At 36.6% G+C, this 16,334-nt stretch overlaps 1 protein-coding gene across 5 annotated transcripts in view; it reads right to left on the bottom strand.

Moving 5' to 3' along the window:
* The window catches only part of LOC132133779 (plexin-B2-like), a 157,279-nt gene that overhangs the window by 51,484 nt on the left and 89,461 nt on the right, over window positions 1-16,334 (bottom strand). For 4 of the 5 annotated variants that reach the window (XM_059546744.1, XM_059546745.1, XM_059546747.1 and 1 more), the window contains one exon: window positions 12,244-12,316. The exons of the other annotated variant lie outside the window; for it this stretch is intronic. The gene's annotated coding sequence lies outside the window, so the exon portion shown is untranslated. The remainder of the gene's footprint in view (window positions 1-12,243; window positions 12,317-16,334) is intronic. 5 annotated transcript variants of the gene reach the window in all.

The following is a 16,334-nucleotide window of genomic DNA, read 5'->3' as shown; positions in this document are numbered from 1 at the left end:
GCTTAAGAATCACACATATATCTTCAGGGATCCAATTATCCTGACGTGTGTGTTCGGTAATGCAGGACAGAAGGTCAAGACACACTGGCCTGTGTCCATTAATTCCGTTATTGCAGTCAGTGCGGACAGCAGCCTTGGAGAAAACTTAGCCGTCTGTCTCAATTAAGGCAAATGACAAAGTGCAGGATTCAATTGCTAATTTGTTGGGGTGTTGGGGTTAATTAGCAGCACTTACGAGAACTGTAGCTCAAGTGGTAGAGCATTGCGTTAGCAAGGGCAAGGTTGTGGGTTCGAATCCCAGGGAACACACGTTAGGAGAAATTGTTATCCTGAATACAATGTAAGTAGCTTTGGATAAAAGTGTCTTAAATTAAATGCATTAATTTAATTAAGAACAAATACTTTCACTATTGCTCATACAGTACTAACGTGGTGTTTTACAGACATGAATAATACCTCAAACCACATGTGGTTTGTTGAGAAGAGGTGCGCTGTTACTTTTATAAGCAATCAGACATATAATTTCATTTAAATTACATTACGCCTTAAAGTTCTGCATAACAAACACAATGGAAACCCATTCAAAAATCACTAGCAACCTCCATATTATCATAAAAACCCACCAGAACATCCTAGCAACCTGGACACATTCATGCTCACGTTCACTAAAACAAAAATGTAAAAATACAGTTGAAATTATCACATAGCATAGGAAAACAACACAACAACGCTTTAAAGGGATCGTTTAGTTGATGGTAGCCAGAGAAAACACTGTCAAAACTGTTTGGTTCCCAAATATCTACTTTTGTGTTCAACAGAAGAAACATACTCTGACAAGTTTAGAATAAGTGGAGGGTGAGTAAATGATGGCAATTTTCATTTTTGGGTGAACTACCCCTTTAAATTTGTTCACTGATGAAAACATACCAAGTGTGTTTACGTCCATAATCTTACATTGTTAATGACCTAACATCTAAGGACAAGTGCATACATTATACTTTTATTTTATCAAGTACATATACATATAAATACATGATTATACATTATCACATGACACAGTATGTATTCTCCCTACTGAAGTGCACTCCAAATGATATCTGGAGCAAAGCTGTTTCTGGGCTGAAGGGCCTTTTTATTAAACCTTTTTATTAAAACATGCAAAGGGTAAACTTTTCCCAGACACAAACTTCTTCGAGAGACAGAGTCTTTAAACTCTGATTAGGCCGACCGAATTCCTGCCTGTTCTTTCTCATTGTACACAGCATGTAGCTTCAAAGATTCATTCGCTTATGCATGCAAATCGCTCACATCCAACCCCAAAAAACATCATCATGTGTGGATCCGCTCTCCTGTTCCCGTGTGCCGGCTCACATTACAGATTCATTGAGGGGCCGTCGGATAACAAACTCCTAATTTACCTGAGGACAGATACTGAATTAGCCGAGGGCAAACGTGTCTGATAAATAAAAACCAAACTAGTAATGTGCTAATGAAGCAAAAACATCTGGAGGAATCCGAGTGGAGAACCAGGAGTGTTAAATTATAACTGTACTGAAGAACAGAGGGGTTTACCTCCAGGAGAGAGACAGAGAGAGAGAAAAGAAGACTCATTAGTGTAGGTTTATTATTGCCTGCGAGAGATAATCCTGTTTTCTCCTCAGTCAGGCGAAGGAACAAAACACCTTACAAAACAGGCGTCTGTGGGAAAATAAAGGGCCTTGTTAGAACTCGCAGGCTTTCAGATTCGCCGTGTGCCACTTCAAGGGAAGTCCACATGTGCCTTTCACCTGGGTCCCTGAAGATTACAGCATGCAGTCAGGTTCAAGCTTTCAGGCGCGCAAAAAGCTACATCTCAAGCAAAACATTCTGTAATGACTGCAAAAATATACAGAAATAATGGTAAATTCTGAAAGATTGAAAGAGAGAAAATATACAGTATATATGCTAATGTTAGTTAGGGTCAGGTATTTAGCGGTTTGCACAGAACTTGTTTGTTCATTAAAGATGGCAAAATTTTAAGAGTTGTAGACTGGCAGGTAGTGCACATGATTCAACATGCTGAATAAAGGAAACAAGACACAAAATACAAAATAACTGAAATAAATCTAATTAAAAAGAGAAAGAAAAAAATGAATGACAAAGTAATGAAAATGTAAAAAATAATAGAATTTTCCTCGTCTGAATAAATGCAAAGGACCCCAATAATAATAATATTAATAAAAGAAATAAATAATAATATTAGTAATTTAACAGTCTGATTGCCAATAATTTCCATACAGAAAAAGAAATCATAATTAATAATTATATAATGGGAAATTCCCAGTCTACAAAAAGCCTGTAAAAGCCTCTATAATCGAATGAATAATAATTTGAATTTAAGAGTTGTAAATTAATAATAAAAGCTAAATAAAGGTGAATGATGGCAAAGGCTAAATAAATAAATAAAACAAGTGAATGATTATATAATGGATATAATTGTTAATGGAATATTTTCACTGGTTGTGTCTGTATGTAGTATAGTATAAAACAATAAATAATCTGTAAATAATTTTTGACATATTTCTACAGAAAGTGTGTTGTCAGTATACAAGCATTTAGATGCAGCCTCAAAGCCAACAGACAAGATTTCATGGACTTTTAATAAATGGAAAAAGAGAATGACTTCTAGACTTCTTTTCAAGAGAGAATGAAGAGCACAATAAATAAATGAAATCACAGGGCTGAATTTGGTCAGCGGGGAGTCTGCGGCTCCTGTGAGCCCGACACCTCTGAAAGTTTCTGTCACAGACTCCATTGAATTTCCATATGAGTGATTATCCCGACCGCCTCTTCATTTATTTTCATTTGATGGAGCGCGAAGCGGTTGGCCATGGTGACCGGGCCGGCGGTAAGAGCAATTAACAAACAGGTCGGAGGACTAGAGCGTGGCAGGACAGCGCCTCTGCGGTGTGTGCGCTGTGACCGTCCACGTTTGGTCTCATCTGAGCATTTATTGTTCCACTCAGTGCCATCGCCAGATGTGCTCCCTCACAAACACACATCTGTCTGCATGTTGGGATTGGATCCAGCACTTACTGGTCCTCTCTGCACCTTCTGGCTGAGCCAGATCTCCTCTGGGAACGCATGGAGTGTGTGGACGGTGGACACAGCTGGCCAAGGCCAAACAAGATTAAATATGGAATGGTGGACAGAAATTCTCCACCAATCCCATTCGATTATCCGTCTATCCTTTCCTCTGTGCCTTTCTCTCTCTCGTGCCGATTTCTCATTTGTTTTCCCCTTATTTTCCAGTCACACACTTGGAACTCTTATGATACCTCAGTGAATCTATTAAACACCTTATTGTCTCTAAATTTGCATCTTTTAAGTCGGTGAAACCGTGAAGCTTGATTCTTCTACTGTGCCTCCATTTCACGGAGAACCAAGAGGAGTTTCTTTCATTTTTGGCCTTTTGGATCGATTTATTAATGCTATGACGTTGTGAAATTCTGTCTTAATAAAAACTTAAGTAGTTTGGTCATTGCTAAATCTGAATAAAGTGAATAAAATAAAAATACATAAATACATACATACATAAAAATAATTAATGAAATTAGAAAACACAAAACTAAATGAAATAATTTCCCAGTCTGAATAAAAAAGCCAAACATTTAAAAATACGGCCATTTTCCAGTCTACAAAAGGTAAGAAAACTAATAAATAAAATAAAAGCAATGATTTCTTAATCATTACTTAATTTTCATCTCAAAAATCGTATGATTATGTTCATTTATTTCACTTTAATGGAATAGAAAGGGACCTATACATTGCCACTAAACAAATTAATGAACCCAAGCATAGGAGCCTGAAAAAAATGCTAATAATAAAAATGAAATGACAAAAAATTTCTCAGTTGATAGTAGTAAAAAAAGAAAAGAAAAAAATGAATTAAAAAATGTAACGATAAAACAATGAAAATATGACATAATAGTAATTACCAAGTCTGAAAAAAGTCATCAAAAAGTGTGTGTGTGTGTGAACATATACATACATTACTTTGTATATGACATAGAGAGTAACACATTAAAACAGGTGTCTGAATTTTACCTGCCAGCATTTAAAAAGAAGAGTGCTTTAAGTTTGAGTACATTGAGTGTATTGTGAAAATGCCCCCCCAAAAGTAAAAGTTCAACAGCACTTAATAAAACATGCACTGATGAGGTCAATGTGGCATACACTACTAACTGTCCAAAACAATTACTGTTCTATATTGAATATTGTAGGCACAGTACACAAGACTTTCCATTCCAAATATAGCTGCAGGAGAGAGAAAACAGGGCGAGTGTTTGTTTGGCTTGTAAAATCAGGGTCAAAGGTCAGAGTCGAGTAGTGACTGAGCTCTAGATTTGTGTGCATGTGTGTGTTTGTAGACCCAAACGTCAGATCGTGCCTGTAACACCTGTGCGCTTTGAACCACCATCAGCATCTTCAGGCGCAATGTCAACACGACAAGAGAAAAATAAATCGAATTCTCCTCCCACTGGCTGCTAAATAAATAAAGCCAATAAAAGCTTTGCAGGTCACTGACAGTGATGCACACCACTGCTCTGCTGGGACTCGAGGACCACGAGTGTGTCTGAGTTTAGAACTATTACACACCATAATAACAGCAAACATTCACAGATGTTTCATTTTTCTTTTAAAAGTCAGATTCATAATAGTAAGAAGAATAATAACAGCAGGGGGATTTGTTCTTGTATGCTGAGAAAACTGCAAAGCGTGATCTTTTTTAATCAGGGTCTATGTCTTTTCCACTCGAAATATGATTGTTTTATGCAGTGGAGAGTGCTTGTGCTCATTCTGGTTTTGGAGTCTCCGACAGCACAAAACGCTCAGCGCTCCCGAGCTGTCAGTCAAAGAGCCGCTGGGTAACTGCAACACAAACATAATTATCAGGCAGTGATGGTTCTGCATTACAGAGCCACCCTAACTCAGCAAATCCCCCGGTCTCTACACACTAATGAGAGCCTTTAACCAGCACTGAGACACACACACAAAGAAAGAGAGAGAGTAATACAATACTGCAGGACAATTCTGAGGTGTTTGAATTATAACTACCAGCATTAAAAAAAGAAGAGTGTTTTGAGTATTTTAAGTGTATTGTGAGTGTTTCAGTGTTACAGGTCTAAAGGACTGACAATTATTATGGACATTATTGGACCACTCATTAAAAAAAATTAATAGACAGTAGTGCTTAAAGTTAATTTCTCTCTGAAATAATCAACTCTCTAGAGTGATAGAAACAACGGATGCATGGTTGTACAGAGAGAACAGTAGAACAATAGATAGATAGATAGATAGATAGATAGATAGATAGATAGATAGATAGATAGATAGATAGATAGATAGATAGATAGATAGATAGATAGATAGAATGATTTGTTTGAATAAGATCACGTTGCATCTCAGCCTCATTCACCCTCTTTCTTTCTCCAAAATTACTAGAGCTACAACTTTGACCAATTAAGTTCACATGCAGCTCACACACACACACACACACAGACACACACACGTTTACAAATGCATGCAAATGAAGAGTCACGCTCATGAGCGGCCGGGACACACGTCGCAGTTTGGAAAGAGTCGGTGCACCGAGAGCAGCAGCTGATTAGCTCCGTGGAGACAGGCCTGACCTTTCCTTAAGATCAACATACACACGTCTGCGCTTTCACCACATCCTTCTCCAACAAATGTCACCGCTGTAAATGAGCGGAGACACCCGCCAGTCCACTCACCCGCCGTCCGGCCTCCTTTCTGTCCCTTCAGCACTTCTGAAAGTCTCCGGCCGAACAGCACAAACTCCAACAAAAGAGCCTCTACACAAAGAGGTCAGAAATAACGCTGCACGCTTTCCTCTCATGCTAAGGTGATACTCACTGTGTTTTTGCACAGGCCAGCAATTCTCACATGCATTTATCTCTCACACACCTGGTTAGGTCCAGCGCAGGTGTCATAAGGACAGTGGCTACCGGTCACACCTGACCCCGCTTGTCATCCTGTGGTCAATGGATCTAAAAATAGCTCTTCTGTAAGAAACCAGTGCCATGCATCCAAACAGACTGACATCTGATCCTTAATTATATTTCTCTCCTGCTTTGGTGCTGGTGGGACTCATATCGCATTAGTTATGCTTTAACGACTGTCCTCCCTCTCTCTGTCCATCTCTCTGTTGATCTCGTGTGCGATAGCAGCGACTGACATGCAGACGTGTCGGATAATTAGGTTCTGAAATCAGGGAGATGATCAGGGAGCCGTCAATCACAGCAGCCGGCCGGGGGGCGGTCAGGAACGAGGCTAGTGTGGGCCATCCTCCATTCAGAGAGCCAGCGATTCAGCATTCAATAACGCTTTTAAATGGCTGATGTTTTACACCAAATGTTCCTGATTTGCCAAGAATAAATCTTGTCAGACACTTTCGTGATCTGATTTTAACTCCAGCTCTCAAACTCTTACTTTCTTGCAAGAAAAATAAAATACCATCTCAGTTTCACGATAATAATGTTATCATATATCAAACCAAGCTAGGATTCTATTTACATTACAGACTCGAGAATGAAATTAAAAGTGCATATCTGTAAAAACAAGATAATTATTTGTTATTAGATTGTTTATGCTTTTTAATTCTCGTTAGATAGATTTTCCATTATAATAAATGAAGTCGTCAATACTGCACACTTAGTATTTAGATGCTTCTGGTTACCTTGCCAACCTGTTTTCTTTCAAATATTATTTTTTAAAATATAATTTAAATATATTTATACCGTGGTCAGTCTGAATAATCAATTCTGATTGGCTGGCAGGTATGCATTAAAATAAAATTAATCCACGACATGGAGGCAAAAAACAACCCATTTTAAAGTTTACTGTTTGGGATTTGTTGTGTCAATCCACTGTAGACAGAATCATGATTATAATGGATTCTGCTGTCTATAGTCGTGTTGTGCTGCTTGAGTCCGGTGTAAACATGGGGTAAAATTAGCAAAGAGCTCCAGATCGCATCAGTGAAACACTGTTTGTTTGTTTGCTTTACTTTGCTACGGATTCATTTTTAAATAAGACAGTATGCGGGCTTTTCAGAGAGACAGAAAGTAAACGAGGATGCAGTGCTGAGTCTGACTAAAGTAGATATAACAGTAATCTTGAAACACATAAATGTGAGTAAAATTGCTTTTACCACTATTGTATTGTGTTTTTCAGACCATTTGATATATACCCCGCCTATAAAAACAGAATGTTCTGCAGAGAGGCTTAAAAACAGGATATAAAATAGCCTATTACTTATAAATCATGTTTTTTTATGTAGAAATCACAATAACATTATAAGTAAAATAATTAATAATGCAGTACATGATCCCTTTAAATAATTCAGTATATAATAATTTAAGATTGTGTTTCTGAATGGATCAGCATTTTTAACAAATGGAATGAATGAATTAATCATTCACTGACAATGACCTACTCATAAAGACATTTACTGTCACCTACTGCCAGTTTTTTTTTATTTAGAACATCTTAAAGCCCTAATATATATATATGTAATGTTCATTTAGGGGCTCCTTTTGCTTTAATTACTGCCTCAATTGGCGTGTAAGGTGAACAGTTTGTGGCACTGCTGAGGTGGTCTGGAAGCCCAGGTGTCTGTGACAGTGGCCTTCAGCTCATATGCATTGTTTCTCATTTTCCTCTTGACACTTGATACTTCAAGCAACCTGGGCTATGAGCTTCTCCACCCTCTATCCAGACCTTGGTTTCCAAATGAAATACAAAACTTGATCTCATCTGAAAAGAGGACTTTGGACCATTGGGCAATAGTCCAGTTCTTCTCCTTAGCCCAGGTTAGACACTTCTGACGTTGTCTGTGGTTCAGCAAATTCTTTGTCACGTCTGTGTGTTGTGGCTCTTGATGCCTTGACCCCAGGCTCAGTCCATTCCTTGTGAAGTTCACTCAATTTCTTGAATCAATTTTGCTTGACAATCCTCATAAGACTGTGGTTCTCTCGGTTGGTTGTGCATCTTTTTCTTCCACACTTTTTCCTTCCACTCAACTTTCTGTTAACATGCTTGGATACAGCACTCTGTGAACAGCCAGCTTCTTTGGCAATGAATGTTTGTGGCTTACCCTCCTTGTGAAGTGTGTCAATGATTGTCTTCTGGACAACTGTCAGATCAGCAGTCTTCCCCATGATTGTGTAGCCCAGTGAATCATACTGAGAGACCATTCTGAAGGCTCAGGAAACCTTTGCAGGTGTTTAACGTTTATTAGCTGATTGGCATGTCACCATATTCTAATTTGTTGAGATTTTTTTTTAACAAATACAAGTAATTGAAAAAGTTCCTTTAAAAATGCCACTGTATCTTTAGGGACCTGTAATGAACCATTATATGATTGGCTAAATGAAGTTTTCTGAACGAAATCAGATTCGTCACGTTGACCCCCCAAAAATCTGCTTGCTTTTAAAGTGACTTCTGTGCGAGTTGTGCTTCATTCTATAAAAATGGAAGTTTTTGGTTAGCGAAATTTCGCTAATCTGACTGACCGCACATTAATGCTGTGGGTTAACAAGTGGTGAACTGCGGAGGTGTTTCACTGCTCTTTCAACTCAAAAACAGCTACAAAATCCTATCTTTCATGATATATTTCCTTCAAAGGAAGAAAAGTCTTAAGGATGTGATAGAAGACGGATTTCAATCGACTTTCACAAATTAATTTTCAGAAACTAAAGCCGTGTAAGATGTACCTGAGAACTCTCCTTATTGTGCTGGCACTGCTTTAAATAAATGTTTGAATTTCTATCCTAGCAACATGCTAATGTTAGAAACATGCTAGTCGAATGCTAATCATGCTAGAAAACATGTTAACGACATGCTAGCCGCATGTTAGTCATGCTGGGAACATGCTAGCAACATGCTAATCATGCTAGAAACATGCTAGTCACATGATTATCATGCTAGAAACATGCTAGCAACATGCTAATCATGCTAGAAACATGCTAGCAACATCTAGTCGCATGCTAATCATGCTAGAAACATGCTAGCAACATGTTAGTCGCATGTTAATCATGCTAGAAACATGGTAGCGACATGCTAGCAACATGCTAATCATGCTAGAAACATGCTAGCAACATGCTAGTCGAATGCGAATCATGCTAGAAATATACTAGCAACATGCTAGTCATGATAACAATATGCTAACAACATGCTATTCGCATGCTAATCATGCTAGAAACATGCTAGCAACATGCTAGTCATGTTAACAACATGCTAGTAACTTGCTAATCATGCTAGAAACATGCTAGCAACATGTTAGCAGCATGTTAATCATGCTAGAAACATGCTAGAAACATGGTAGCGATATGCTAGTCATGCTAACAACATGCTACTCGCATGCTAATCATGCTAGAAACATGCTAGCAACATGCTAGTCGCATGCTAGTCATGCTAGAAACATGGTAGCGACATGCTAGTCATTCTAACAACATGCTAGTAACTAGCTAATCATGCTACAAACATGCTAACAACATGCTAGCAGCATGTTAATCATGCTAGAAACATGCTAGCGACATGCTAGTAATGCTAACAACATGCTAGTAACTTGTTAATCATGCTAGAAAAATGCTAGCAACATGGTAGCAGCATGCAATGCTAGTGACATGCTAACAACATGCTAATTATTCTATCAACATGCTAATCATGCTAGAAACATGCTAGCGACATGCTTATCATGCTAGAAACATGTTAGCAACATGCTATTCATGCTATGAACATGCTAGTAACATGCTAGCACCATGCTAGTCACTTGTTAATCATGCTACAAACATGCTAGCTAAATGCTAGTAACTTGCTAATCATGCTAGCAACATGCTAGTCACTTGCTTATCATGCTAGTGACATGCTAGATACCTTGCTGATCATGTTAAGTACATGCTAGTCACTTGCTAATCATGCTAGCAACATGCTAGCAACTTTGCTAATCATGCTAATGACATGGTAGTCACTTGCTTTTAATGCTAGCAATACGTTAATCACTTTCTTTTTTTAAACTTCTTAACTTTTCAAACTTTTAAATCTTTTTAAACTTTTTAAACTTTTCAAACTTTCTACATTTTTCAAACTTTCTGGCCAGGCTTTTTCAAGCCAATTTAAAGTTTGACCACAAACTTTACTATCTAGCTCATCACTGTCATAAGGATATACCCCAATATATTTTTTAAACTGATCTTCTATCTTATATTTAAAAAAAAATAATACAGCTTGATCCTAGAGAATGAGTTAATTATAGACCAATTTCAAATTTCACTTTTCTGTCAAAAATATTTGAAAAGGCATCATCCTCTCACCTATGTTCCTTCTTACAGAGAAATGGTATATGTGAGGATTTCCACAGGATTTTGATTGTATTATTATACTGAGACTGCTCTTATCAAAAAAATTACCTGTTCTTATTATACGATCATAGTTGTATTTCTCCATTAGTGCTACCGGATCTTAGATCTGCGCTTGACACTATGGACCACAGCATTCTTTTGCATAGACTACAAAATTATGTTGGCATAAGTGGAATAGCATTGGCATGGTCTAAATCTTACTTATCTGACCATCATAAATTCATAGCAGTGAATGAAGATGTATCATATCAATCACAAGTACAGTATTGAATACCACAAGGCTCAGTACTAGGACAGCTGTTTTTCACACTTTACATGTTACCCTTGAGAGATATCATCAGGAAACATGGTGTTAGCTTTCAATATTATGGTGATGATACTTAGCTCTATATTTCTTCACAGCTTGATGATACATATCAAACTACAGGAATGCATAGTTGACTAGTAATATCCTACTGCTAAATTCTGGAGAAACACACACACACACACACACACACACACACACACACACACACACACACACACAAAACTGGTGTTAATTATTAGACCAAAACCTCTGCATGTAATAACCTAGAGCACTGTCTAACACTTGATGGCTGCTCGATCTATTATTCATAATCAGTTAAGAACTTAAGTGTGAACTTATAGCAATCTTTCCTTTGAAAACCATGTTTCTAGCATTTGTAAAACCAAATTTTCCATGTTAAAAATATATCTAAATTATGACCTATGCTCTGAATGTCAAATGCAGAAACATTAATTCATGCATTCATGACCTCAAGGTTAGTTTATTGTAATACTATATAATATATGTGTAATGTATTTGTATAAGTCACAAAATGAGGGAATTCTCCCATGATGCATGCATCTCAACTGTTTAACATTGTCAGAATGAAGGTGTGAAAAATGTGTTTTAAGAGAGTTTACTTTTTCAAAGTCCACAGCTAATGGAATTTAAGAGAGTTTAATTTTTCAAACTCCAATGCTAATGGAATTTCCCCTGGCTTCTCTGCCACTTGTTTTAAACGTGACCGATAAATATTCAAACACATTTTCCCCACCGCCGTCAATTAAGCACAAGACAGTTTTGTTCTGCAGCAGGGAATAATTTGGGTTTGGTTCCAGTGAGAACGTCCTGAAGTTTTGAAGGATGATGCATCATGTGGCAGACAGGGGGCATCGCTCAGACAACGGGATTGATGTCACACCTACTCAGGGCTGGCGCCAAGGGGGGGCATTTGCAAACGAGTTACTGTGCCACCCTTCCCCTCCTTGCTGAATCAATTTCGAAAGTGAAAGTAAACAGCAAACAGCACGCATAGTAAAGTGATTGCACATTTTTGTGCGCATCAGCCACTGTACTCGACACAGATTGCACCCTCCCCCCCCCGATACACCACACCCCCACTCTTCATTATTTTGATATATTTTGATATATTCTCCATCTATTTTTAGAGCAAAAACATAAATTAACAATTAAATTTTTTTTATAGAATTTTATACAAATCACAAAGTCTATAATCACATAAAATAATGTTCTATATATCTTTTATAAATATACATATATATTTACATCAAACATCAGATTTTTTTGTAAATTAGGAAAAAAAATCATTAATAATACGTTACATATTTGTTTTATATTCACGGTTAACATTTTATTTTACATGTAATAAAATAAATAAAAAATAACTTTTATATATATATATATATATATATATATATATATATATATATATATATATATATATATATATATATATATAAAATCTACTAGCTGCAGTGGAGATGTTAATAAACAGAGCTCGAAGACACTTACTTCCAAGGCAAAAATTGCTTTAATTGATGCTTGACATAAGAGTGAGGTGTCTGTCTGTTCAACCTCCACGACTCTGAAACAGAGAGAGAGAGAGAGAGAATGAGGTGTGTGTAACAAATTCAGATAAATCACATGGCTCCTGTAATCTTCTCTTTCATTCAAGTCGTCATTCTCTCTTCTATAGACCTGTTTAATCTGTAATGAAGCCCGGTTAGGGAGAGAATCAATGTAAGTACCCATATTAGGGGATTTCAGAGGCGTAAATAAGTTAGAGGCTGGCAGTAAGGGGCGGGGTGAGGCTTTGAAATTTTAATGTGCTGTGGGGAGATGGTAGACCAGCTTTCTCCGGCGGGGCTTTAGCATTAGCTAGATCAGAGAAACACCCGGATGAGGATCTCCAACCCCAAAAGAGCTGCGAGAGAGTTCTCTGGAAATCACACACAAATGTTAGAACGACAGACCTATGCACTGGGAGATTTCCTCTGTACTAAACACACACGGAGGCTGAGCTCAAAACCTGCAATTACGCATCTTTCTGTGGCTGAAATCTAAAGCAGCATCACATGCATCCTTAGTGCAGAAGGCAATCCCAGAATGCATTATGCCAAGGGCAGACACTCCACACACACACAAACACAAACACACACACACACACACACACACTTTGTTTTTGTGAAAAGTGGGGACATCCCATAGGCGTAATGGTTTTTATACTGTACAAACTGTATATTCTATGGCCCTTCACCAACCCTTCACCTAACCCTAACCCTCACAGGAAACTTTGTGCATTTTTACTTTCTCAAAAAAAAAACTCATTCTGTATGATTTATAAGCATTTTGAAAAATGGGGACATGGGTTATGATCCCTCTCCTTGCAATACCTGTGTCATACCCATGTCATTATACAGAGTTGTGTCCTGATATGTCACAAAAACATGAGCACACACACACACACACACACACACACACACACACACACACACACACACACAAAGTATATTAATGTAGCTTATATTTTAGGAGTTTCTTTTGTTCTTTTTGGACTTTATATTATGACAAAATATATGTATTTGACATTTTTTATATTAATAATTATTTTATAATGATGGATGGATTGATAGATGGATCATTTTTATGAGTAACAATAAAATTACTGTTTAATCATTTCATGCCTTCCACATTCTATTTCCATGACAAACCTGTTGCTCTCTATGTACAACACCCATAAAAGCGTTTCAGTTAGTAGGTTGTCTTAGGAGGCAGTTGTCTGTGTAGCTCACTAGGGTTTGAAACACAGCCAAAGATCTCCTTCCTTACAACAACAGCAGCAAAATGCTAAAAAGGATAAATGTTCTTTTGCAGGTGCTAAATCCACTAATTGCTCTTCGCTAAATGTACTTGTTACTACTGCTGGTCACGCTACACCACTTTAATTATTCACACCTAAGACTAATTAGTCATATTGGTGCAACCAGAGGTGAACACAACCTCCATTAGAGGCAAATCTAAGCTCAAACGCTTTGCTAGATGTGTGGGGTTTCAGTGAGCGTCACGGCGTTGAGCCGCTAGCATCACACTGCGTTTGAGCTACAACTTTGTCGGCCTGTAATCAGCATGAGCGAAAAGTTTTAGCTCAAAGCTCAGATGAAATATAAGATCTAATTAAGCGGCGAGCAGAAGTGCTGATGTAGGACAAGTTATAACCTTTCATATCCTGATGAATATGGATTTCTGGGCACAGAGGAGGCCAGCGTACTTCAGAAACCTTTATAAATATCAGCCGTGACCAGTGCACACAACCTCTGAACGTGAACCTCCAGTTTGAAGCTCAACCCAGAGAATAAGACGCTCGAGACAGTAGACTTTAATAAATACGGCTGATTTGACGTGCACAATCAACACGTGTGTTGCACCTGAGAGCCCTGACACATTTGTGCCTCATTCATTGGATCAGCATCTGCCTCTGATATTCTAGAAGAGTCTGTGGTTCCTACAAGGAGCTCCGAAAGATCTGGATTTAGCATATTACAATATATAATAATATGTATATGTATGTAAGTAATATAATAACATACATATATAATTCAACTATAAAACTTCTATATATTATTTAATAAATAAAATATTAATATGTAATTATAATTATTGAACATATAATTGATTATATAATATATGAAATTATATTAGTAATACAGTAATATTCCAAATAAATAAGAAATGTCTCTAGCAAAAGATTATATATTGTTTATATATGAAAGTGAAAGTGACATTCAGCCAAGTATGGTGACCCATACTCAGAATTTGTGCTCTGCATTTAACCCATCCGAAATGCACACACACAGAGCAGTGAACACACACACACACACACACACTGTGAGCACACACCCGGAGCAGTGGGCAGCCATTTATGCTGCGGCGCCCAGGGAGCAGTTGGGGGTTCGGTGCCTTGCTCAAGGGCACCTAAGTCATGGTATTGAGGGTGGAGAGAGAACTGTACATGCACTCCCCCCACCTACAATTCCTGCCAGCCCGGGACTCAAACTCACAACCTTTCGATTGGGAGTCCGACTCTCTAACCATTAGGCCACGACTTCCTTATATACATATAATAATACATATAAATATATAAACATAATTTTATAATTGTTGCATAATAAGTACAAAAATAATGTTATAATTTATAATTAATTATATACTATCTTTAGAATCATGTAATAAGAAAAATATAATACAATTTATAATTATTTATTCAATATTTATAATAATATATTAATGATAAATAATATATGTTATTGTGCTATTTGACAGATATAACAATATAAAATAATAACATATAATTAATTGTTGATATATAATTATAAATATACAATTACAGTTTCAATTCTACTAGTAATACACAAATATTACAATATATTATATATTGTTTATATATATATATATATATATATATATACACACACACACACACACACACACACACACTTTTCTTACATAAGAATAAGAAAATAATTATTTATAATATTATATAATATAAAATAAATCATAACTGTTAATATATAATTATAAATATAAAATTCATTATAGATTCAATTCTACTAGTAATACACACTAATATTACAATGAAACCTTAACTACTGTTGCTAGCAAAATAATATATATTGTTTATAAACACACAAACATTATTTTATAATTATTTAAAAAATTATGTAGAATTATATATTAAAATTGATTATACACGTTATTGTGTTCTTTCATATTATTATATGATAGGACCTCCTTTTATTAATTCACGTTAATATATGTACATTTAAAAGAACTTTAATATCCATGTAATATGTAATGTAATAATGTAAATTATTATTCTCTATTTTTTTGTAGTAGTAGTAATTATATATTATTATTTCATATTTTAAATATTATGATTAATTCAAGTATGTACTGTTATAGTTACAGTGTCTACCAGTGTCTAACATTAATAGATTTTGCTATGAATCATGGGTAATGTTCAGGCCAGATCATCAGATGCAGATTAAGAGCTCTTCAGGAGATTCTGCAGTGAGTAGAAGCCCAACAGGATGGTTTGTTGTGTGTCAGACTGATCTTTTCAGTATCTGAACTGAGCACAGTGTCCAAACATGACCAAACAAACTTAAACTGGCATGTCCTGCTGCAGAGTTTCTAATTATGGGGATGAAAAATGGCTGGCACTGATTGTGCCGTGATCGATCGTAACCTATAAATCTTCTGCCCTACATACAGCAGTGTAATGGGGTTAAAAGATCTGGTTTCCCCTCAACCAGTCTGGCTCTAAGTGCTTGATTCAACACTGAAGCATTTCTTCAAGAGTGATATAGCGTATAATAAAAGATACAATGATTAAACTGTATTTTTTGATGCCTTTAGCATGCAATATAAGGATTTCAAGACATTAAGTCTTGTTTATGCTTGGGTTAAACATCAATCTAACACAATTGAGTGAGGTTTATGCTTAGAATTAAGAAACAAATGCTACCTTAAGGGTAAGAAAAGAACATTTAATTCAAGATATATGTGCTGTAACTTTTCACACCAGACAAACAAAGCGCTCAGCA

Source organism: Carassius carassius, chromosome 50 (genome assembly GCF_963082965.1).
Source record: "Carassius carassius chromosome 50, fCarCar2.1, whole genome shotgun sequence".
Lineage (NCBI taxonomy): Eukaryota > Metazoa > Chordata > Actinopteri > Cypriniformes > Cyprinidae > Carassius > Carassius carassius.
This window is presented reverse-complemented; position numbering and strand designations above follow the sequence as displayed.